This window comes from Chlorocebus sabaeus, unplaced genomic scaffold, assembly GCF_047675955.1.
Source record: "Chlorocebus sabaeus isolate Y175 unplaced genomic scaffold, mChlSab1.0.hap1 unalloc_scaffold_135, whole genome shotgun sequence".
NCBI classification, from domain to species: Eukaryota; Metazoa; Chordata; class Mammalia; order Primates; family Cercopithecidae; genus Chlorocebus; species Chlorocebus sabaeus.
In genome coordinates, this window is record NW_027327135.1 from 685,051 (window position 1) to 710,000 (window position 24,950).

General features: G+C 45.1%; 1 long non-coding RNA gene across 1 annotated transcript in view; it reads left to right on the top strand.

Annotated features, from left to right (window-relative positions):
* Positions 1-16,969: 16,969 nt before the first annotated feature.
* The window catches only part of LOC140711038 (uncharacterized), a 32,561-nt gene continuing 24,580 nt past the window's right edge, over positions 16,970-24,950 (top strand). The window contains exon 1 of the long non-coding RNA XR_012092185.1: positions 16,970-17,803. This is a non-coding gene — a long non-coding RNA (uncharacterized lncRNA). The remainder of the gene's footprint in view (positions 17,804-24,950) is intronic.

Here is a 24,950-nt window from a genome sequence, read left to right on the forward strand (position 1 = left end):
AGGTGGCCCAGCTGCAGGAGTACGTGGGTGAAGTCCCGGCCACAATCCCTGCAGGGCAGCCTCGAGAACAGCCGCACGGCCCCCAGGAGGTAGTGCTGGGCCAGCCTGCTGGCACTTGCATGCAGGCACAGGGTCCCGAAATTGGCCAGCACCACTGCCTGGATCCTCCAATGGCCCAGGTCCCAAGCCGCCCATAAGGCACAGTAGTAGCCTGCAGCTGTCTGGCTCGTCCGGCCTGTCCTCTTCAGAGCCACGGCCAGCATGTTGGCAATCACACCCTCTGGTCCTCGCTGGCCACCACTGCATCCTGGACAGACTGCAGGATGTTCAGGGTCACCAGGCTCTGTCCATGAAGCACGTGAAGCCAGGCCAGGGCCACCAGGCAGTCCACGATGGCATGGACTCTGGTCATGAAGAGGCCAGCTTTCTTGGCCGCCCCTCGGGCCTGTGCCAGGGACCCAGTCAGCTCCTCCTCGTCGCTAAAGCTGCAGAACATGCCGCTCAGCCATGGCAGTGCCACGTCGTACAGGCCACAGAAGCTGGCCTTGTACCCGGGAGCGTTCAGGAACAGCAGCAGTGAGCTCAGGGCCTCTGGGTCCTCCCAGTCGTCCTCAGCTTCCAAGAAGAAGGAGGGTTCCTCGGGGTCCTGCAAGCTCATGTTGCTGGATGCCGCACAGAGACCCCAGGACGCTGGCTCCAGGGGGCAGCCTGGGCAGGTCTTGCATTGTTCCAGAACATTCTTCACCTTCGACAGGGTCTCCTGTGGCTCCAGGCCCAGACAAGATGGAGGTATTTCTGCAAGTCACAAAAACACCTAGACATATTAGAGTCCGGCAGTGAGTCCTTGGTCCACTGGGGGCAGGGTCCCCACATCCGTGCCCTCTGTGGCCCCGGCGCAGCTTGCCATGAGCCCTTGAGAATTATGTGCAACGCAAACCCGGGGCCTGGAGCACGTAGGAACTCCGGCACTATGGGGACAGAGAACACGCAGGCCCGTGGCCCGACTCTCCTACAAAATCACCCTCCTGTCCTGCTTTGTCGCCCACTTGACAGCATAGTTTTAGGAGACTGTGTCAGCTCAGTGATCCCTCAGAGATGCCTTTCCCTTTAGAAAGAATCAAAGCCTTCTAACTGCACCCATGTATATGCAGCACCACAACTACAAATGTAACTTCTGTCAGCATATTGGGCCCCCCGGTGGGGTACAGGAATCCACGAAATCCTCAACAGCCAATCAAAGCTATGGATCAGCTCAAAAGCTGCTATGCAAAATTGATAAAGCCACCGACGGCACAGGACAGGGGTGTTGTACCCATGTACCCAGCTCCGTGCAGGGAAACGGACCATCCCTGCAGGAAGGATGGGAAAGCTTCCAGGCCCCTGTGGCCACCTTCACCTTGGATGGTCTGAAAACCTGAAGCCCACAGTTCCTAAAGGGTTAACAAAGGCCAGACTGCTCCAGCAGCCCACTGGTGCCTGCTGGCTTTGGTGGATTCCTAGCCAAAGCCCCCTCCCAGAGGTGAACAAACAAGCGCATTTCCTGTTGGAAAACCTGGGATGAAAGGAGGCATTACTGGGAAGGAAAAAACCTAGATTTAAACCGACCCTCTGTTTCAAGCTCACATGCAAAAAATATGTTCAATACAAACTGCCTCCTTATTCATCTGTAAAGCCTTAGAATTAAATAAATAAATAAGTATGATTTAGAGGCAAATGTCTGACTTGACTACACTAGATTAGCTAAGAAATCTCCCCCACCCGGCAGAGGCACACAGCCCCTCCCAGCCACTACCCTGGCCTCCGGGGCAGCTGGAGAGCCACGTGCCTTTGCTCCAGTGACTTTGGCAGAGGGTGGAACCACCCCCTCCCTGAGGCAAACTTACAACAGCCTTCCCTTCCCCACTGGCTCCCCTCAGGAAGGAGCAGACCCTTCAGGGACCTCAGTTGAGGCCCCTGCAACCTAAGGCTCTGAATTCTGCTACCCGCTGAGGGCAGTGTGGCCTCCCATCTCTGAGGCAGAGCACAGGGTGAACTGCAGCTTCTCCAGGTCATGAAAAAGGAACCCACAGCTACATGTGGGTCCCAGCAGTGGAAAGGATATCCCACCTCTGTCAGGGACCAGGCGGGGGTCAGCATGTACATTGGAAGAAGTGTGGGACCCCACGGCCTCCAGTGTCAGAGTAGACGGGAGGTTCAGGCCCACCTCAGGCGATATCCCTCAAGTCCCCGGCCCACACCACAGAGGGGTGACAGCCACATCCAATGCCCACCGTACTCAGCTCTGTCCCCTCCCCCGGCGTTACTCCAAGGCCCAGCTCATAACCAGAGAAGCCTGAGCCACGGGCAAAACCTAACTTGTTCCTGCGGCTGCTCGGTCTCAGCTTCCTCTACTCAGTCTGGCAAGGGAGAACAGAGAAGCAATGAACACCCCAGCCAGCACCTCTGGTCCCATGTCAGGTTGAGCTGGTGTCGGTGTTGCAGGATGAGAGCATTGCAGGGTGCAAGGTTTGAAAGTCATATCGTCCTCTTCCCTCCTGGATCATGGGAACAACATCACTGTGTGGTGTACACTTTCTGCGATATTGGGAGTAACATCGTCTTCTGTGCCTTGGAATATTAAGGACAATGTCACGGGGGGACGTGTACATCTTCTGCAATATTGGGAATAATATTATCCTCTCTCTCCCTGCATACTAAGAAAGATATCACAGAGTACGTGTTCACCTCCTGCGATATGGGGATTAATACCATCTTCTCCCCTTCCAGATATCAGGAAGAGTATCACACGGGGGTGTACGGTGTCTGAGATACTAGGAGTAATATCAACCTCTCAGCCTTGGAATATTAAGAAGAATATCACAGGGTGGATGTACACCCCCTGCCATATTGGGAGTAATATCAGCCTCTCCTCTCCATGGATATTAGGAACAATATCCCAGGCTGGGTGTACGCCTCCTGCTCTATGGGGAATCATATCTTCCTCTCCCAGAATATTAATAACAATATCGCAGGGTGGGTGAACACAGCCTGCGATACTGGAATTATTATCATCCTCTCCCCCTCCAGATACTAGGAACCATATCACAGAAGAGCTGTACCCTCTCTGGGATATTGGGAGTAATATCATACGCTTCTTCCATGAATATCAGGAGCAATATCACCGGGTGGCTGTCCATTCATTGTTATGTTGGGAGTCATGTCATATTCTACCCCTCTCAACATTAGGATCAGTGTCACAGGGTGAGTGTACACCTACTGTGGTATTAAAACTAAAATCATGCTCTCTGTCCCTAGATATTAGGAACAACATCACAGGTAGGTGTTCACCACCTGCAGTATTAGAAGCAATAATATGATTAATTAGCAAACATCAATCATCGATTTTAATAATTATCAGGCTAGTCTCGAACTCTTGACCTCAGGTGATCTGCCCGCCTCAGCCTCCCAAAGTGCTGGAATTACAGGTGTGAGCCACCACGCCCGGCCAACACTTCTTGACATCCCTTTTTGGACCTCAAATTTAGCATGCCGAAAACACACTTTTGATTCCCCCTACTATAACCCGCTCCTCCCATAGTCTTCCCGATCCCAATAACAGCATCTCTAGTCTTCCAGTTACTCAGGCCAAAATCCTTGACATCATCCTTAAAACTTCTTTTTCTCTCTCTTGTCATCCAACCCATTTAAACTCTCCTTTCAAAATATGTGCCAGACCTAACCACTCCTCACGTTCCTCATCATTTCCAACCAGGTCCAGCCCTCATCATAGCGCTCTGGGTTACTGCAAAAGCCTCCCAATCGCCAGGCACAGTGGCTCACGCCTGTAATCCCAGCACTTTGGTAGGCCAAGGCAGGTGGATCATCAGAGGTCAGGAGCTCAAGACCAGCCTGACCAACATGGTGAAACCCCTCTACTAAAAATACAAAAAATTAGCCGAGCATGGTGGTGGGCGCCTGTAATCCCAGCTATCCGGGAGACTGAAGCAGGAGAATCACTTGAACTCAGAAGGCAGAGGTTAGAGTGAGCCGAGATCGTGCCATTGCACTCCAGCCTGGGTGACAAGAGCGAAACTCCATCTTAGAAGGTTAAAAAAAAAAAAAAAAAAGCTTCCCAACCCACCTCTCTCCTTCCACCTTTCACCCTGCCCTGCATTCTACCTTCCTCTCTCAAACATTTCAGAAAAAAAAAAAATTATATCCACAGAGAGGGAAAGTACAAATGGGGTGAAATGTTTGGGGAATCTGAGGGAAGAGTATATGGGAATTGTCTGTACTGTTTTTGCAACTTTTCCATAAGTCTGAATTATTTCGAATTGAAGAGTTAAACAAAGAAAAAAAAAACAACACTATCTCCCTTTGTGAATCCATCCTGTCTTTCCCCTGGCAACTTAAGGACACTCTCAACTAACACATCTATTTTTTCATGAACACTAAAAGAACCCTTGCCGAGTTTTGACTTTCTGTGCTTGGCAGTACAACTGTGTGTGTGTGTGTGTGTGTGTGGTGTGTATGTATATGTAGAGAGGGAGAAATATATATATGAGTATATATATAAATATATACTATATTTACAATGGTAATGTATATATATATAAATATATGTGTGTAGATATATATAATACGTACCCCATAGCCTGTCCTTAACGAGTTCTAAACTTAGTCCGAAAAACACACACCTAAGCACAGAATTTCAAAATAATACGATGAATATTTTGATAGAGGGATGTGTTGCTATGGAACACGCTGCTAAGACACAAAACCTCCTAGATGGGACAATGAATGAACGAAGTTTGCACCTATAGGCACCCCCTCTGATATCCCCTCAAACCTTTATAGTTATATGCATTTGCTTCTGCCAGGACCCCTATTTCATAAGGGTTAGTTCTAGAGTCTAGCAAGTTCCTACTACAGCTGGCACACATATGCCATTCAAAAATCAGTGGCGGAGTGAATGACGAGTTAAGAACCGTTTGTCAGCCAGTGCTCAGTAATACAACATGCACTGGTATGCAAATGATATTTTTGTTGAAAGCAACAGCAGGATCACAAATTATCTTTCCAGAGAAAGCAAACCTCAAAAGCTTCTTTACCCTACTAAAGCACATTATAAGAAGCTCTCCTTATATAAAAGAAAACCTCCTCATTCGTTATCAATGGCATGTAAACCTAATAAGCCTCCGCCTCTGATGACATCTCTTCCATCCCCAGGGCTAGATAAAGGAGGTTCCGGAAACCATGGCAGTTGTGAAGGTGGCTCCCAGCTCTGACAGTCTTGAACCCTGCATGCGTGGAGGTCACACAGCAGAAGAACAACAGAGGGAAGCATCATCAGACTTCGAATATGTTTGAACCAGAGATAGCAAATAGGCTGCAGCCAACTGAAAACACCAGAGATTCATGGTGGCCACCTGAGGGGTTGTGCTCTTAAAAAACAAAAATAAAAAATAAAAATTAAAAAATTAAGAAAGGAAGGGGTCAAGAATCCATCAGGTCTGACTGAGACGTGTATCAGTGACTAACACCCCGTATGGCAAAAGTACTCCGGTGCGCTTTGGGTACTCACAGCTTCAGCAGTATTCAAAGGCGTGTGCTCCCCTAAGACGAAGCCACGGGAATACCCCCAGCAACACTGCCAGGAGAAACGTCTCCCATGGATTTGGCTAGAAATACAGTTGTCTTTAACAAATTCACACTGAATAAATCCTGACTTATTAGAGCCTGTGAGAATGACATTCTCAATGATAACGGTTATCACTACAATCTCCAAACATCTGCGATCCTGCAGGGAGGAGCTGTGACAGTGCAGGCCACAGGCCACATGTCCAGAATGTTTCCCAGATTGCCTGTTACAGAATAAAAGAAATGAATCCCCCCCCAAGAATGTCTTCACTCACATTTAGCCAGTTGTTCCTTTGTGTGCATCTCTGTGCTAATATGGCCATTCTTCCGCACAGCCTGAAGTCATATGCTAAAATAAAAGAGACTCACATGAAGTCAGAACCATGCAGATGCAAGGAAACCACCACAAAGGAAATGGGCTGGAGAGTGTGGCCAGGAGGATGGTACTTCCCAGGAAGCAATTACTTCATCTCTGCCCATGAAGCAGGCAGCTGTTATTGTCCCCCAGGCCCACGCCAGCCACTCAAAGTAGGTTCTAACCAAACTACCTCCAAGAAGCAATGTAAATACACCACACAATTGGCTTCTGAAAGGACACCTTGCAACCAAGAAGAAACTGTTAGCACAATTTTGACAAACTGTACAACTAAAAACCTTGGAAAGAGATAAACACTGCCACATTTTGACTCAAATACTGCTACGTGGGAGCACTGCAATAATTCACTGAAACAAAAGAATGAATGAGGAATACGTTTATATAGGAATCAGAGGAAGCATGACTAATCATTTAAAGAAATAGGTCAAGAAACTGCTAGGTTCAAATGCTACCGTGAGACACTGTCAGGGCCTTAGGCAAATTCACTTCTCTTTGTCCTGTTTCTAGGTTCATCAAAAACCAGCTTTGGATTAGGGAATCTATTGCTTCCCAAAGCCTTCCTTCTGTGATTCCAGCCCAGATTTTAGGACTGCTCTCCCACTTGGTATATGAAAGCACTTTCTATGTATAAAAGCAAGAGTGCATTTCTGTGTTGAATGCGGTTTGGGACCTACTCTATGAGGCAGAATATCATCATGTAACTTTAAACGTGACGACAAGGCGCACTCTAGATAAGGATAACACATAAGATGTGGCCATACACCTGTGCATGCCTGACAGGGAGATGGGGAAGTCTCATTTAATGAAGCCAGGGTGCCTGTTGCACCTGAACATCCTCAGTCCACGTCAAGTTCACAACGTCCTTCTGACATCAAACCACAGGTATCACATACTTTTCCATACTTTCCACCCAAGATTAAAATATGCAGAGCACCGTGATAAAGACACCTCCATTCCCAGCATGTTGGCTTTCATTCCGTAGAATTACATACTTTCGGTGCAAAATGGTGACCAGGTTCCAGCGGCAAGCAAGACTGTGCTCAGTGGGGACAGCAGGCCCTGCAGAAGCCACCACTCCTGTCGCCACAGTCTGATGCAGCTGCAGAGAAGCTGTGGCTGAGGTCATTCACTTTGTGAGAGAACCGCACAGGAGGGAAAAGGTAGGGAAGAGGGCAATGTCATGCTTCTTAGCCCAAGCCAAGGAATCGCATCCCCTGTGACTTGCACTTATATGCCCAGATGACCTGAAGTAACTGAAGAATCACAAAAGAAGTGCAAATGCCCTGTCCCACCTTAACTGATGACATTCTACCACAAAAGAAGTGAAAATGACCGGTCCTTGCCTTAAGCGATTATATTATCTTGTGAAATTCCTTTTCCTGGCTCAAAAAGCTCCCACAATGAGCACCTTGTGACCCCCACTCCTGCCCACCAGAGAACAACCCCCCTTTGACTGTAATTTTCCTTTACCTACCCAAATCCTATAAAACGCCCCCACCCTTATCTCCCTTCGCTGACTTTCTTTTTCAGACTCAGCCCGCCTGCATCCAGGTGATTAAAAAGCTTTATTGCTCAAACAAAGCCTGTTTGGTGGTCTCTTCACAGGGACGCGCATGACAGGCAGGTGCAGAGCCAGGGAAGGACCTGTGATGAGAACAGAAAGGAATGCATCTCCCCGTACACACACTCGGATTTTATGACAATGTGCGCAGGGCGCTGAACTGCATGCCTGAGAACATTCCTCCAAGTTCTTTTGCTGATTTTCTAAATATTGGTGTAAAATCTGAACTCAGACAAAATTTTTTTAAATCGCTTCAATCAACATCTTTGTCTAGTGCTCAGCATCATATCTACATGATCATCTAGAAAACCAACTTCTGTTCTAAGGCTCACATCTTCCTATTAAGTCCCAGGGATTTTACAAGGGAATGCACCTCTGATTTGCATCAAGAACACACACAACTACTGTTAAAGAAATGATTAAATTGCTTACATAATTTTTTAAACACCCAGATTTAAAATACAACAGAGACAACTTTTTGATAGCTCTGCTTTCCAACTGCGAACTGCGAGTGAAGAAAATAACCTACCATGATTTCTTTTTTTTTTTTTTTTTTTTTTTTTTTTTTGAGACGGAGTCTTGCTCTGTCGCCCAGGGTGGAGTGCAGTGGCCGGATCTCAGCTAACTGCAAGCTCCGCCTCCCGGGTTCACGCCATTCTCCTGCCTCAGCCTCCCGAGTAGCTGGGACTACAGGCACCCACCACAGCGCCCGGCTAGTTTTTTGTATTTTTTAAGTAGAGACGGGGTTTCACCGTGTTAGCCAGGATGGTCTTGATCTCCTGACCTCGTGATCCACCCATCTCGGCCTCCCAAAGTGCTAGGATTACAGGCTTGAGCCACCTCGCCCGGCCTACCTACCATGATTTCTAACCAGTCAACAACCTGTCTTCCCTGGCTGCAGTAGGAGCAATCTTTCTGAGCTCAGGATGAAAAAGAACCCAGCTGGTTAGGGGAAAGACAATCATCAGTTCTCAGTGGACTTCCCGGGTCCCAAATCCCCATGTGACACGTGGAAGTAAACAGCTATCATTGACCAAGCATCTGAATGCTTATCTCACCTCGCCATCTGATTCTCCTGCCATGCAAATTTAAAATTAATAAGCCTGCTATTAGAGAACAGAGTTGGTGCTACATCTGTCTTCCTAAAATTATGGATAATTACCAGCCCACAATGGCTTCTAATCAGATTTGAGTAGTTCCTTAGACAGGAAGCTAAAGTGCCTCAGCCCTAAACTGAGAAGAAAGCAGAAACTGGAATGCTCTAGGTTTGATTTTTTCCCCCTTGTTCTAAAGTTGCTGTTCACGAATCTCCTTCTACTGTCTTGTTTATAAAATGTATGAGAAACAGGGAAATTCAAAGACATGATAGAAATGGCCACGTTTCCTAGGTACAAACTTTGTGAACATTATTTTTAGGTGCTGGGCTTTTTCTCCACAAATTGTGAGCCTGGAGTACATTTTCTCCCTCGTGGTTACACATTCAGAGTCAGGGAAAGTGGCTTTAGGAGTAAAGAGGAGAGTGCAGTGAGAAGTGACCGGACACTGAGAAGGACAGACAGGGACTCTACCTTGGTGGCCTACAGCATTCCTGGGCCTCCGACTTTACTTTTCTATCTGTACAAGGGATCTAAATGTCCGTGATTCTAGGCCATGACAGCTCTTCATACACACATACGCAAACATCACACGCCTGTGTGAAAAGCTGTGACACTTGGCTGATTTCCTGAAGAAGTTATCTTGTATCATTTCTACTCAAGTACTCCACCCTCCTTCCAGACAATTATCTGAGGATGATGGGCTATCCCACAGCCATGTGTGTAACCTCTGCTGCTTACGATCCCTGTTCATATAGCATTTTCCAAAAGCATTTGGTGTGAACTGACAGAAGAAAGAAGAATAAGGTTCTTTCAGCCCATTCATTCATTCTTTCATTCAACAAATATTGACTATCTATGTGCCAGGCGCAGGTGATATAACAGCGAACATATATTTTTGCAGGTAACGACAGACAACCAAAAAGTATGTTAAAGAGTGATCAATACTGTAGAGGAAAATACACCAGGAAACAGGAAAGAAGAATACTCCTAGCCACCCTACACTGGGGTGATGCTAGTGTTACAAAATGGAAACAGCGGCTGGGGGCGGTGGCTCACACCTGTACTCTCAGCTCTTTGGGAGACTGAGGCAGGCAGATCACCTGAGTTAAGGAGTTCAAGATCCGCCTGACCAACATGACAAAACCTTGTCTCCACTAAAAACATAAAAATTAGCTGGACGTGGAGGCACACACCTGTAATCTCAGTTACTCAGGAAGCTGAGGCACAAGAATCACTTGAACCTGGGAGGCAGAGGTTGGAGTGAGCCGAGATCGTGCCACTGCACTCCAGCCTGGGTGACAGAGCAAGACTCTGTCTCAAAAAATGTAAAAAAAAAAAAAAAAAAAAAAAAAATGTAAACAGAGAATAAGATACCAAAAGAAAGAACATGAACGATTAATTGTAACAAAAGCCTTTGTAAGCTGATACTTTCCTTCCTGGATCCTTGTCCCTTACAAATGGAAAAAAAGGGCGGAGAGGGGGTAGCATCCAAATGATATTGTAAGAAAATGGTGCTGGGAAAATTGGCTAGCCATAAGTAGAAAGCTGAAACTGGATCCTTTCCTTACTCCTTATACGAAAATTAATTCAAGATGGATTAGAGACTTAAATGTTAGACCTAATACCATAAAAATCCTAGAGGAAAACCTAGGTAGTACCATTCAGGACATAGGCATGGGCAAAGACTTCATGTCTAAAACACCAAAAGCAATGGCAGCAAAAGCCAAAATTGACAAATGGGATCTCATTAAACTAAAGAGCTTCTGCACAGCAAAAGAAACTACCATCAGAGTGAACAGGCAACCTACAGAATGGGAGAAAATTTTTGCAATCTACTCATCTGACAAAGGGCTAATATCCAGAACCTACAAAGAACTCAAACAAATTTACAAGAAAAAAACAAACAACCCCATCAAAAAGTGGGCAAAGGATATGAACAGACATTTCTCAAAAGAAGACATTCATACAGCCAACAGACACATGAAAAAATGCTCATCATCACTGGCCATCAGAGAAATGCAAATCAAAACCACAATGAGATACCATCTCACACCAGTTAGAATGGCGATCATTCAAAAGTCAGGAAACAACAGGTGCTGGAGAGGATGTGGAGAAATAGGAACACTTTTACACTGTTGGTGGGATTGTAAACTAGTTCAACCATTATGGAAAACAGTATGGCGATTCCTCAAGGATCTAGAACTAGATGTACCATATGACCCAGCCATCCCATTACTGGGTATATACCCAAAGGATTATAAATTATGCTGCTATAAAGACACATGCACACGTATGTTTATTGCAGCACTATTCACAATAGCAAAGACTTGGAATCAACCCAAATGTCCATCAGTGACAGATTGGATTAAGAAAATGTGGCACATATACACCATGGAATACTATGCAGCCATAAAAAAGGATGAGTTTGTGTCCTTTGTAGGGACATGGATGCAGCTGGAAACCATCATTCTTAGCAAACTATCACAAGAACAGAAAACCAAACACCGCATGTTCTCACTCATAGGTGGGAACTGAACAATGAGATCACTTGGACTCGGGAAGGGGAACATCACACACCGGGGCCTATCATGGGGAGGGGGGAGTGGGGAGGGATTGCATTGGGAGTTATACCTGATGTAAATGACGAGTTGATGGGTGCAGCACACCAACATGGCACAAGTATACATATGTAACAAACCTGCACATTGTGCACATGTACCCTAAAACTTAAAGTATAATAATAATAAATTAATTTAAAAAAAAAAAAAGATGGCTTCGGGTTTCAGATGTCTGACAGCCATACTCATGTACTTCAAGGAAAAAGCTCTAGCTCTATAAGCAATCTGGGCAATGGTTTAATGATCCTGTAAGATCAGTACCATATTCTCTCATTTTTCATAGATGAGGAAACTGAGGCATAGACAGGCTAAGTAAATTGTCCATAGTCACAGGTGATTTAGAAACTTTTCTTCAAACTTTCAAAAGTTAACTACTGCCACTATTACACATGGGTTTTTGTTTGTTTGTTTTTGTCTGTTTTGAGACAAGGTCTTGCTCTGACCAGGCTGGAGTGCAGTGGCGTGATGATGGTTCACTGCAGCCTCGACTTCCCGGGCTCAAGTGATTCTCGCACCTCAGCCTCTCCAGTAGCTGGGATTACAGGCATGAGCCACCACACCTAGCTAATTTTTTAATTTTTATTTTTTCTAGGGATGGACTTTCACCATGTTGCCCAGACTGGTTCCAAACTCTGGGCTCAAGAGATCCTCCCAGGTTGGCCTCCCAAAGTGCTGGGATTACAGGTGTAAGCCACTGTGCACAGCCCTACTCATGTGACTTATACAAAGTCAGAGCAGTGAGCAGGAAGAGAACAGAGACTTCAGCGAGTCTCCTGGCTGTGGCAACGCCATATCCCTCCTCCATACCGTAATGTGTCTACACCCACCAAGCTCCTAGACGTTGAAGGCAGGCCAGCTCAGAGACGAAACAGCAGTCAAGAAAGGGAAGATGCAGACATGCGTCTTGATTTCAGCTCGAGCGTGCCTCTCTGCCCTGCAGCTGCACAGGCAGAAACCAGGGGCCGTGAGTCTCAGGCAGTGTGTTTGGTTCCTGGCTGGTAATCTTTTGGGAGACCATCCCATACAATTAGTGTTACACTTCTCAAAAAGGAAGTGTGAGTTTTATAGAAAAATCGATTCCGTTTGGGAGAAAGGCCTAATAAAACCACAAAAGGATAACACATTCATACAACAACAAATTCAATTCATCTGTCACAAACTGAAATCCCAAAGCCATCTGGGCACACAGCTGCTTTTCTGAGCTGAAATTCAACTCCAGTTGAGAAACAGGTCAACTTTTCTAAAAAGATTTCTTTTTCACATGCCTTCAATAAAAATTCCTTTCCCTCACTTGTCATTTTCCAGATTTAATGACTCTGTTGGCCTTTCTCTCATTTAGGCTGTGAACACTGACTACATGTCTAATACCGCCAGGACTCCAAGGGAGGCACCCTAGGGAACAGAGATGACCGCAGCACAGCGACAACCTCAAGGAGCACACACGGGGAAGGCAAGATGATACAATCGAAGATTTCACACAGAAAAGAACTTGGCATCCATACCCCGTCCCATTTCTAGAAAACAACGATGCTGACTTAGGAACATTTACCGAACAGCCTGCAGTGTGGAGGCAGGCACGAGGGGGTTCCATGCGGGAAAGAGCACCTTCAGAAGGGGGCATGCAAGCAACGTGGAGGCAGGAGACGCCCCCACGCACAAGGGCCAGCCTGGGGGCCTGCAGAAATGCCCATGCATCTGGGAAGAGGGAGAGAGGACAAGATACTTAAATGCTCCAAAATGAATAGAAGCCTCCCAAGAACCTCCCCCGAAATGGGTCAGGGATTTACAAAAGACCAAACCGAGCATGCGCAGTTACCTGAACATAGCGCCACCAGAGCGAGCTATCAAGGAAGAAACAGGGTCACTAGAAGCCTGAGCCTCTACTCCCAGCTCTGCGACTCATTCACCCTATGACCTTGGTGAAGGCTCTTAGCTTCTGTGAGCCACAAGAGAATCATGGGAAAACAGAAGATATGAAAGTGCTCTACCTTTTTCACAGAACTGCTGAGGGAATAAAATCAGATAACGGATTTTAAAATTCTCTGTGAATTACAAAGCAAAATGCAAACGTATAAAATCATTCTTAGCATTAATAACAGTACTGTAAAATTAAGAGAAGAGTTAAGACCACAGCATTTTCCATCCCCCGACTCCCGAGACAAATAGTGAGTCCAGCTGACGTATTTGGGCAACCCCAGTATCTAGGCTTTGAGAGTCTCAAACAGCTCATGAACTCTGACAGTATCACTCCAGCCCAGTGCTCATGAAGTTCTCCAAGACAGCCAACTGACCTAAAATACTACAGCTTTTTCAGCTGGACTTGAAGCCCTCCAAGCTCACAGCACAGCTAAACAATGAAGAAGAGGTTTTCTGCCACTAGACTCAAAAGCTGGCTTTCGTAGATTCCCATAGAAAGAACATTCAAGGCCAGGCATGGCGGCGCATGCCTGTAATCACAGCAATTTGGGAAACCGAGGCAGGAAGATCACCTGAGGTCAGAAGTTCAAGAACAGCCTGGCCAATATGGCAAAGCCCCATCTGTACTAAAAATACAAAAATTAGCCGGGCATGCTGGCAGGCACCTGTAATTCCAGCTACTCAGGAGGCTGAGGCAGGAAAATCCCTTGAACTCAGGAGGTCGAGGTTGCAGTGAGCTGAGATCACGCCACTGCACTCCAGCCTGGGCGACAAGAGCGAAAGTCCATCTCAAAGAAAAAAAAAAAAAAAAGAAAGAGCATTCTTTTTTGCTGATGTTAAATTTCCTGTGCTTAACACAGAGAAATCATACAACACTGAAATCCCAAAAAACATATCATAAAAAGCATTTAGTGACTGAAAAGACATTCAATATAACCTGTAACAGTGAGTTCTCCTCCTCTTTCCAGCCAGCTCCACTAACGCTGTGACCCTTAACAATGCTTTCACTAACACAGAGGAAAATTAATAGGACTGCGTACCCCTCTCAGCTGACAGTTAAACCACTGTTTCTCCCTGGGCTCACTAAAGATGACCTTTACTCAAAACCAGGCTGCAACGACCCTGTAGATGTTGACTAACAATTTCAAAATTCCCATATTCTTTGTCCACTCCTAAGGAAGATGAACTGAAGCCAGGTGTCTCCAAGTCAGAACTAACAGAGGCCTTAAACATCAGATGGCCCATTCCCTTCTTTGACAACCGGGGGATCTAAAGCAGAGCTTATGGAAGAAAACAGCCTGTTTAGTAACAAAGCGAAAACCAAACCCTAGTCACCCAACCTCTGGTCCAGAACTCCTGCGACATTCCAGCACCCATACAGGATGAGTCTCCCTAACCAGAAACTCTGAAATCCACAACTTTTGAGTGCTGACGTGACGCTTAACGAAATGTTCATTGGAACAGCTCAGACTCTGGATTTTTGAATTCAGGATGCTCAACCAGCAAGTATAATACAAATATTCAAAAATCCAAAAATCTAAAGAAATCTGAGACACTTCTGGTTCCAAGCAGTTTGGATGAGGGATATTCAACGTGCATTTTTTTTTTCCTCTAATGAAGGAAATTAAAAATGAGGCCCAAGCAAAGTCATTCAATCCATACTAAAGTCATTCAATAGTTTAATTAGTACCCATTTAAAGTTAAGTGCTACCCGCAGATATTTAAAAGGATGAATACATACATGCCTATAATTCCAGAACATTGGAAGGCGGAGGTGGGAGGATCACCTGATGTCAGGAGTCCAAGACCAGCCCGGCCAGCATGGTGAAACTCCATTCCTACTATAAATGCAAAAATTAGCGAGGCGTGGTGGAGCACACCTGTTATCCCAGCTACTCGGGAGGCTGAGGCACGAGAATCGCTTGAATCTGGGGGAAGCACGTTGCAGTGAGCCGAGATCACACCACTGTACTCCAGCCTGGACCACAGAGCAAGACTGTCTCAAAAAAAAAAAAAAAAAAAGAAAGAAAGAAAGAAAAAGAAAAAAGAAAATTTAAATTGTGTTTTCACATGGAGCCCATGTTCCCAGAACACAAACCCTGCTCTGTGCTCCAAGGGCACACAGGGTGCCCCTTTACCTTAATGTTCACCATATTCCATGGCAGCCATTGGCACGTGTCTGTCCATCGCACTAGACTTCCTATGCGTGAGGCAGGGATCATTTATTATTACCTTTCTGTCCCCAGTGTCTGGCCTAGAAGACACTCGGTAAATGATTCCTGAATTAAGTCAGATACTAAAATATGTTAAACTTGTATTAACAAAATTGATTTAATAAGTTTGCCAATGCAGCGTTCATACCACACAGCTTAAATCTCAACCTGCAGACTTATCTTGTGTTCTGCTAGATTATCACCTATTAACATTCAGGAGGCACCTAGTATGTGCTAGGCATTACTAATTGCTGGAGACCTAGCAGTGACAAAACAACATTCCTTGTTCAAAGAGAAGTTCTAGTATAAAGCGGAATAGAAGGAACAGGCTAGATTGATGAGAGAGCTAAGAAAAGGACAGGCTGCCATGGGAAGCACCTGGTCTTGTCTGGATGGTACACAGTTAACAAAGTCTGAGTGCTTCATATAGCATAAGATCATCTCCTCCAAATCAGCGAATGAAGCTTTGATTCCCCAGTACCAGAAGTCACCATAAAGGTGTGCACAGCCACTTGCTTAGTGCAGGAAGTGAAAGCAAACGAACAAACAAAGCTCCAACTTCCAGAGGCAATGGTCCAATTATGACATCCTCTGGCTACGTTCAATTGAAATTCAAGGTATTCAAGAGGCCAATATTTAAGGCATAAATTAACCCAACCACTTAAAACTAAAGTAGTCAAGGGGTAAAGGTATAGTACCTTTTACAAATTTATTAGCTCTTAATATTTACATTTAAATATGACGATGATGGTGTAATAACTTTATTAACTAGTTATTATGTGTTAGGCACGAAACTAAGCACTTTACACACACATTTGCACGATCCTGTGAGATGATAATGACCCCTTGTCATCCCATTTCATAGATGAAAGTCAGGTTTATATAAGCTTAAAAACTTACCCCAAATGACACAACTACTTAGCAAAACCCAGGCAGCCTGACTCTATAGGCCTTGCTTAAAGAAGTAATATTTATAAACTGTCCAGCACAGCAGTGGTACAAACAAGAGTTCAATCAATGCCTAAAGAGTACTTCATACCCAAAATCGTTTCCCGCCAATCAAACTAGACTTACTCTGGTTCTGCATAACCAACTGTCAAATTATTGTTCCATGAAGAAAAGGTGGAATGGGTTGAGATCAGAATAGAGTGAATAACTGGGAAATATACTTGATGGCAGGTAGTAACAGGATGTGGCATTTAGGCTGTTTCCACATTTGTTTGGGTAACACTTTTTTTTTCACAGTTCTAAAGCACAAGAGCCATTCTAAGCTAGTGAAAGCATAAGGCATGTCTATGATCCAGGACTCCAATTCACTGTGGATCAGTGGATCTCAACCTTTACGGTATATCAGAACCACCTGGGGGTTTTTAACAGCACTAGAGTTGCCCAGGCTCCATTCCTACAGGTTCTATTTCAACTGGTCAGGAGTAAGCAAGCATGCTTTTTTCACAGCCATCCAGATGCAGCTAGGTTTGCAAACCACTGTCCAAGATGCTCTCACACTTCCACTCAGATCAACACACACTCACTGAGATTCTAAGCACTATGAATCAGGCTAAGTTAGCAAGTCAGGCTCCACTAACTAATAATATTGGCAAATAAAACAACATCAGAGATTTATTCCAGTCCAAACCAAACAAATTGCCGGGTGAAAAAAATGCCCTGGCATCGTTTGCCATGCGGAACAGCTTCCTGTATCTTCCCAGTCAGTAGCCTAGAGACTGACTCTGAGCCATGAGAATTCAAAGTCAGAGAAAAATGCCAGTCTGAGGCATCTGCCATACTTCTAGCACACCCCCAAAAGCGCCCATCCACTGTCCTAACAGGGGTCGAAACAGGGAAGAGCAGTGTAATACAGAAAACAGAGCCTGCTGGGCATCAAAAGGCTGGGGAATTCCAGTCCTAGCCCTGCTATCAATCGGTCTGGTCACTTGTCTCTGGTCCTGGTGTGGCCAACAGTTACGCGAGAGGGTGAGGCATAAAAACACAGATGTCAGGCAAGCTCCAGCATCCAAAATACATAGAAATCAAAAAGCATTAAGGTGATATCAAGGAATGTATGCCATCAACCAGAAAAGTAACTGAAGTATTCCTTTTCCCATTCATAAGAAATCAAAAGTGGAAGCAGAAAATTGAGCAAACAGCCTACTAAGTTGACTGGGGCAACAGAATACACTCACGGATTCTGCTCACAACAGCGGGGGTGACAGACCAAAAGGAGAACTGCAGAGCGTCCCTCTCTCCTCTGTCCACCCATGACACCAGCACGTGAGTGCGTCCACATGCAGCTCCCAGTCTCCTGTCCCACTGACGCCAGAGTCCACTCACCGCAAGCCTACTAAGCGCCACATGTGCTATGATGCTCCCTCATCTCATCACCATAGACGTCCCTGCTGGAGGTGAGTATGTGACAGACGAAAATCACGGAGGCCTAGGGAGGTTGAGACCCGCATTCCCACTGCGGTGAGGGTGTGCTTGAGAGGGACCCCACGGCTGGGGCCTCCATGCCGCTCTCCTCAGTAATCACTCCCAGACCAGAGCAGCGAGGGGGAATTTTCTTCTTCTCACTATTTTCAGCCCCTTGGCTGACCCACCGTTGCCCAGAAAGCTATCGAGTTCTGGCAGCTCTGAGGCCACAAAGCCATAAACGCACGGGACACACAGCCCATCTGTCTCTAACGCGTCTTTTACTTGTCATGCTGGTCATGTCAAAGAGCAGATGGGTTAAGAAAGACTTGGCAAGTTACCACGAAATGACCCCTCCACTCCTTCCTGGGGGAAGGGTGACTAGCGAGCAGTCAGGCTGGCTTTCTTCCCCCACTCCCTGCATTCCTGTCACCAAGGAGCCACAGACAATCCCACCAAATAGAGGCAGGAGACAGCCGCCTCCTTCCTACAGCTGGAGGGGGAAGGGTCCTCTCGGGCCTTTCTAACTGCATGAAAACCAAACTGTGAGCTGTACTGACCCGGGCCTCACCCATGTTGCAGGCATGTACAACACAGGTGCCCAGTGGTATCATCAGGCAGAACTACGAATGTGCTTTCCATCGTTTTCATACAATGATTCCAGAACCGTTATCCACACAGCTCCACTTCTCACACATACGACGTACTTCAAGGATTACACAGCATGTTCATCATACCCCTCATCTGCTCCTCCCAGCAGCCTTGTGTGATCCCTTGAGTATGTTTTCTCATCTCCATTTCTTAAGAAATGGAGTTTCTGAGGTTATGAAATCAAAACTTTCCCAAGAACATCCAGCTAGTGTTAGAACCAGGATATGAGGGCTTCTGATTCTAGAACCGGTATTTGTGCCACTATTCCACATGGGCCCCTCCAGGGATTTCTGGCTGATCTTAAAATGCAGACAGCAAATCCGTCTCTCTAAAGTCCTGGGGTTCCCTATAGACAAGAAGTCAAACTTCTAACAGAAAGCTTATACTTATTTGGAAGGCTACCTGGGATATTTCTTTTAAGTTAGTTTGTTCATGTTCTGGAAAGATTGCTCCAATGGCAATGTGGGGCATGAAGTGTAGAAAGGATTCCATGATGAGGCAGAGAAACAATTTGGGGGCTCTTACAACGGTTCAAATGAGGCATGAGGCGCAAACAGAAAGGACAGAGGGAAAATGCATTGGAAAGAAATGCAAAATGAAGTCCACTCAGACCCAGGATGGAAAAAAGGGGATTAAGCATGATGGTGGTTTCTAGTTTGAAAGACTGATGAACAAGGATGTCATTAACTACTACAGAGTGGTACCTGGGGCCTGGGTGCAGCAGTTTGTTTAACCATTCACCTGCTGAGCAGTCTCCAGGTTGTTTCCAGTTTCCAGCCTTTATAAATAATGCTGCTATGAACAGATACATATAGGCTTTTGTGTGAACACAAGTCCTCATTTCTCTGGGATAACAGCTCATGAATGTGAATGCTGCCTCCTACGGCAATTGTACATTTAGTTTTTTAAGAAACTGTCAAGCTGTTTTCCAGAATGGCTGTACCGTCTTCCATTCCCACCAGCCAAGTGTGAGTGATCCGGTTTCCCTGCATCCTCACCAACATTGGTCTTGTTACTACTTTTTATTTTATGCATTCTGATAGGTGTATAGTGACGTAGCTTTAGTGTTCATTTTTCTGATGGCTCATGATGTTGAACATCTTTTCATGTGCTTATATGTTATCTGAAATGTCTCTTCAGGTCTCCTATTCATTTTCAAACTAGATGATTTGGTTTCACTGCTAAATTTGGATAGTTCTTTATATATTATAGATATGAGTACTTTATCAGACATGTGGTTTGCAAATAGTTTCTCCCAGTCTCTATCTCCTCCTTTCATCTTTATTTTGTATTTCACATTTTAATCCATGATCTATTTTGAGTTAATTTTTGTACGAGGTATGAGGTTTAGATCAGAGTTCAGGTTATTTTTCCCATGAATAATCAGGTAGTCAGTAACTTTTTTTAAGAGACAAGGTCTCACTCTGTCACCCAGGCTGGAATGCAATGACAAGATCAGAGCTCACTGCAGCCTCGACTCCTGGGCTCAAGTTATCCTCCTGCCTCAGTCTTCTGGAGTAGCTGGGACCACAGGCAGGTGCCACCATGACCAGTTCATTTTTTTAGTTTTTGTAGAGACAGGGTCTTGAGCCATGTTACCCAGGCTGGTCTGGAACTCCTAGGCTCAAGTCATCATCCCACTTATATGGGGCCAGGCAGTGGTACATGCCTGTAATCACAGCACTTTGGGAGGATGAAGCAGGAGAATCACTTGAACCCATGAATTCCAGACCAGCCTGAGCAACAGAGGGAGGCCCTGTCTCTGCAAAAATTTTAAACATTAGCTGGGCATGGTGTTGTACACCTGTGGTCCCAGCTACTTGGGAGGCTGAGGTGGGAGGATCTCTCGAGCCTATGAGGCTGAGGCTGCAGTGAGCCATGATCGCACCACTACACTCCAGCCTGGGAGAAAGTCAGACGTTGTCTCAAAAAAAAAAAAAATCCTAGAGCTTTACCCATATTAAAGACAGGTATTGTCTTTTTCAAATTTAATTACTGTTATATAATGGACATGTAAAATGTCCAGTTTGAAAGTTTGAAAATATATAACTCTAAGTATTCTTACCTTAAAATTCTGATTCCTACCTAAGATATTGCATACTGTTTACATAAGTATCACAATGCCGGGACAACAACTAAAAATGTGTAAGAGTAAGAAAAATGAGCATGTATACCTATTAATTAAGGTACATTTCCCCCTTATTACATAAAAAAGTCATCACTGCAAACCCCTATGACCGTATCCAAAGTAAACCTACAGTTTTACTTCTCTATATTATAAAATGCAAGGTTAAAACTCAAATACTAAACATTTCCTGAAGCCAAGAGTAGTTTACTTAAAATAAATGCCTAGGGTCTATATCAAAAATGTGAAAAAGCTAGCTACTTCATAGCCATTCCAATCTAAGTTCAGCTTTTTCTTTTTTAATTGACACATAATTGTGTACTGTACATATGTATGGAGTACACAGAGTGATGTTATAATACATGTAATGTATGTGTTCAGCATAATTAGCATATCCACCATCTCAAACATTTATCATTTCTTTGTGTTGGTAACGTTCAATACCCTTCCTCCAATTATCTGGAACTATATATATATATATATATATATATATATATATATATTTTTTTTTTTTTTTTTTTTGAGACAAAGTCTTGCTCTGTTGCCCAGGCTAGAGGGAGTGGTGTGATCCCAGCTCACTGCAACATCTCCTTCCTAGGTTCAAGTTATTCTCCTGCTTCAGCCTCCCTGGTAGCTGGGGTTACAGGCACCCACCACTATGGCCAGCTAATTTTTGTATTTTTAGTAGAGACGGGGTTTCACCATGTTGGCCAGGCTGGTCTCAAACTCCTGACCTCAGGTGATCCACTCACCTCAGCTTCCCAAAGTGCTAGGATTACAGGCATGAGCCACCGCGCCCAGCCTGAAACTAAATGTTCTTGTTAACTATAGTCATCCTATGTTACAGAACACTAGAACTTATTCCTATCCAGCTATAATTTTGTATCCTTTAACAAATTTCTCCCTATCTTCCTCTTCCCCCACCCTTCTCACCCTCTAGGATCCTATGTCTACTTTCAACTCAAATGAGATCCACTCTTTTTTGCCTTCCACATAAGAGAACATGTGCTGTGTAACTTCCTGTCCCTGGCTTATTTCATAGTATCTTCCAATTCCATCCACGTAGCTGAGAATAACAGGACTTCATCCTGTGTAATGGCTGAATAGTACTGCATTGTGTATAAACACCACATTTTCTCTATCCATCATCTGCTATTGGACACCGAGGCTGATTCCGTATCTTGGCTATGGTGAACAGTGCTGGAGGAAACATAGAGGTGCGGATGCCCCTCCGACACTGATTTCCTTTTCTTTGGGTATCTACACTGTAGTGGGACTGCTGGATCACACTGTAATTTCATTTGCAGTTTTCTGAGGAACCTCCATACTGTTTGCCATAGTGGGTGCCATAACTTACTCTTACTCTTTTTCTTTTTTCTCTTCGAGACAGAGTCTCACTGTGGCCCAGGCTGGAATACAGTGGTGCAATCTCGGCTTGCTTACTGTAGCATCCACCTCCCGGGTTCCAGTGGTTCTCATGCCTCAGCCTCCTGAGTAGCTGGGATTATGGGCGCCCGCCACTGCACCTGGTGAATTTTTGTATTTTTTAGTAGAGATGGGGTTTCACCACGTTGGCCAGGCTGGTCTTGAACTCCTGGGCTCAAGTGACCCGCCCACCTCAGCCGCCCAACAGTGCTGGGATTACAGGTATGATCCACCGCTCCCAGCTAATTTTTGTGTTTTTAGTAGAGATGGGGTTTCACCATGTTGGCCGGCTGGTTTCCAACTCCTGATATCAGGTAATCTGCCCGCCTCGGCCTCCCAAAGTGCTGGGATGTCAGCGTGTGCCCCATGCCCAGCCAGCTGCTCTAGTTTACACCCTCCTACAGTGTGTAAGAGCTTCCGTTGTCTCCATATCCTCGCCAGCACTTGTTACTTTTTGTCTTTTTGATAATACTCATCCTAACAGGTGAGATGATACCTCACTGCGGTTTTGATTTGCATTTCTCTGATTATAAGTGATGCTGAGCATTTTTCTCACATATTTTTTGGCCATTTGTATGTCTTCTTTAAAGAAATGTCTGTTCGATTGGGTGTGGTGACACAAACCTGTAAGCCCAGCACTCAGAACGCTAAGGCAGGAGCACAGCTTGAGCCTTGACCAGCCTGGGCAGCAAAGCAAAACCCTAGCTAAAAAAAAAAAAAAAAAAAAAAAAAAAGAAGAAAAAAGAAATATCTGTGTCTGTTCAGCTATTTGACCTCCAAAAACTAAGAGCCCATTTTGTAACCTAACAACCTGCCTGATTCAGAGACAATCTGTGTTTGGTTCTAATCTGCTACTTCCTATGTGACTTTGGGAAGTTCCCTTAGCCACTTTGAGCTCAACTTCCTCAACATTAACCAGGAATAAGTACCACCTGCCTCTGCTGGTTAACGCTGAGGGCTGAAAGGAGAATCTCCACAACTCCACTTGACAATGCCGCCTGGCGGAAGCCCCTCAACGCGGGACTGGTAGGATCATCTGAAGCTAAGTACAACTTTCCTTTCCACTGTCCCAGGCTCACTCTGCATACGATTAGCAAGGAATAGCGAATAAAGGAAACCGAAATACTTGCTTAATTTTTTATAAGAAATTTTTAAAAAGTTGGGGTGGTGGAAAAATAGGAGGGAGAGGAGGGGAAGGAAAAGCAGTCGGTCACAAGTTTTAGAACAGGGCTCATACCTGGCCTCCTCACTCAGGCAATCACCAGTCCCCACCCCCTGGGGAGGGATACTTTCTCGGCTGGCTTCACCCACATGGAAGGCACTGCCACAGGTGTTCAGAAACCAGGAGCACTTTGAAATGGGCAATGTGCTTTGGGTAGGAGACCTACAATTTCCCCCAAAGAAACCACAGCACAAAAGTGACCCACATAGGAGGTACCAAGGGCTGTAAATACTTGTTGGCAAAAACTGATGTCATACCTGCTGTACAGGAGAAACACACCCAAATAAAACTTGCCAAAATAGCAGAGAAAAAAATTCAGCAGACATCCAGTACCATTCTGTTACAGAAATATTTATATCCCAAAGCCAGGGACCTCTCTGGAACACTGTTTATTTCCACGTTTCATGGAAGATGTTTGAGTGCTCTCACGTGTGTCTCAACAAACTTCCAGTCCCTGCTCTAAACCCTGTGACTCCTCAGCAAAACCCAAAAACAAATATCAGTTTTCCTTCCAAATGAGAAGTTTCCTGACTTAGCGAAACCAGCATCAAATCCACTTATTATGAGATAGCTGATTACAGGCGAAGCCCTCTAGTCCCAGGATGACTCCCCTCCTGCAGGAGTGGGAAGGATGGGCATAGCACTGGCCTGCCAGACCACATCTCCAGGCAGTTTGAAACCATGGCTGCTCAGCTGAGCCACGATAAAAATCGAAACCAAGTATCTCTGAAAAGTGTACATGTCAAGAACCAGACCTCGGACCGGACTTAGCAGAAATGGATGTTGCAAGGTTTGTTCAGAGACCTCCTCTCCATGCCCCCTTTCCCCGGGACCTCCCTCCTTGCACCTGGGGCCCAGGGCCAATGGACCTCTCCCTTATCTCTAGCCCAGTGCATTTTCAGGAACAGCTCCCAGACTGTACCAGACCCTGAAATGTATTCACTGAATGCACTATTTCTTCAAATGATCATAAATCACCTGACTATAACAACAATTGTTTTAAAAGTGTTCTCTCTCTCTCTCTCTCTCTCTCGGGAATTCTGTCATGAGTTTGAGCAAGGAGCTTTGCTTCTCTCAGTTGCAGTTCTATCATTTGCAACATGTTAAAAATTACTGTGTTCACCCATAGCATTGTAATAAAAAGCCTTAAGACCCACTTCATGTAGTCTGCCTGGAGCACAGACGCTGTCACATGGTAAATGCCCACTGAAGGTGAGTTATCTGTAGCTATTATTACCCACCACTCCAGCGAACGAAAGGAGTCGATCAGGTCTCATCGTATCACCATGAAAGGAAGTCCATGTAGACTGCGGAGTGGGAGTAGGGGGACTCAGTGTTTATCAGGTACTATTTTGTTTTTTACAAAGTGTACATACATATTTGTAGGTACACTGGAAAAGATCTGGAAGGAAATACACCCAGTGTTAATAGTGACTACCCCAAAGACACATTCATCCAAACAAACAGAAAAACACTCACTATCTTTCTGCCTTCCATATCATTTGAACTATTTTCAATAAGCATCTATGGCTTTTGTAAAGTTTTTGAAAGGAATTTATTGCATTTTTTTCTGGAGAAACATGAGAAAGGAGCATGAGAAAGGTGGAAACAGAAGGTAAAATGGAATGGGACTCAATGGAATTGAGTCCAAGCCAGGCTCAGCAGGCACACGAACCACACACCTCTCACTACAACTCAACACCAGCTCTCTCTTCTC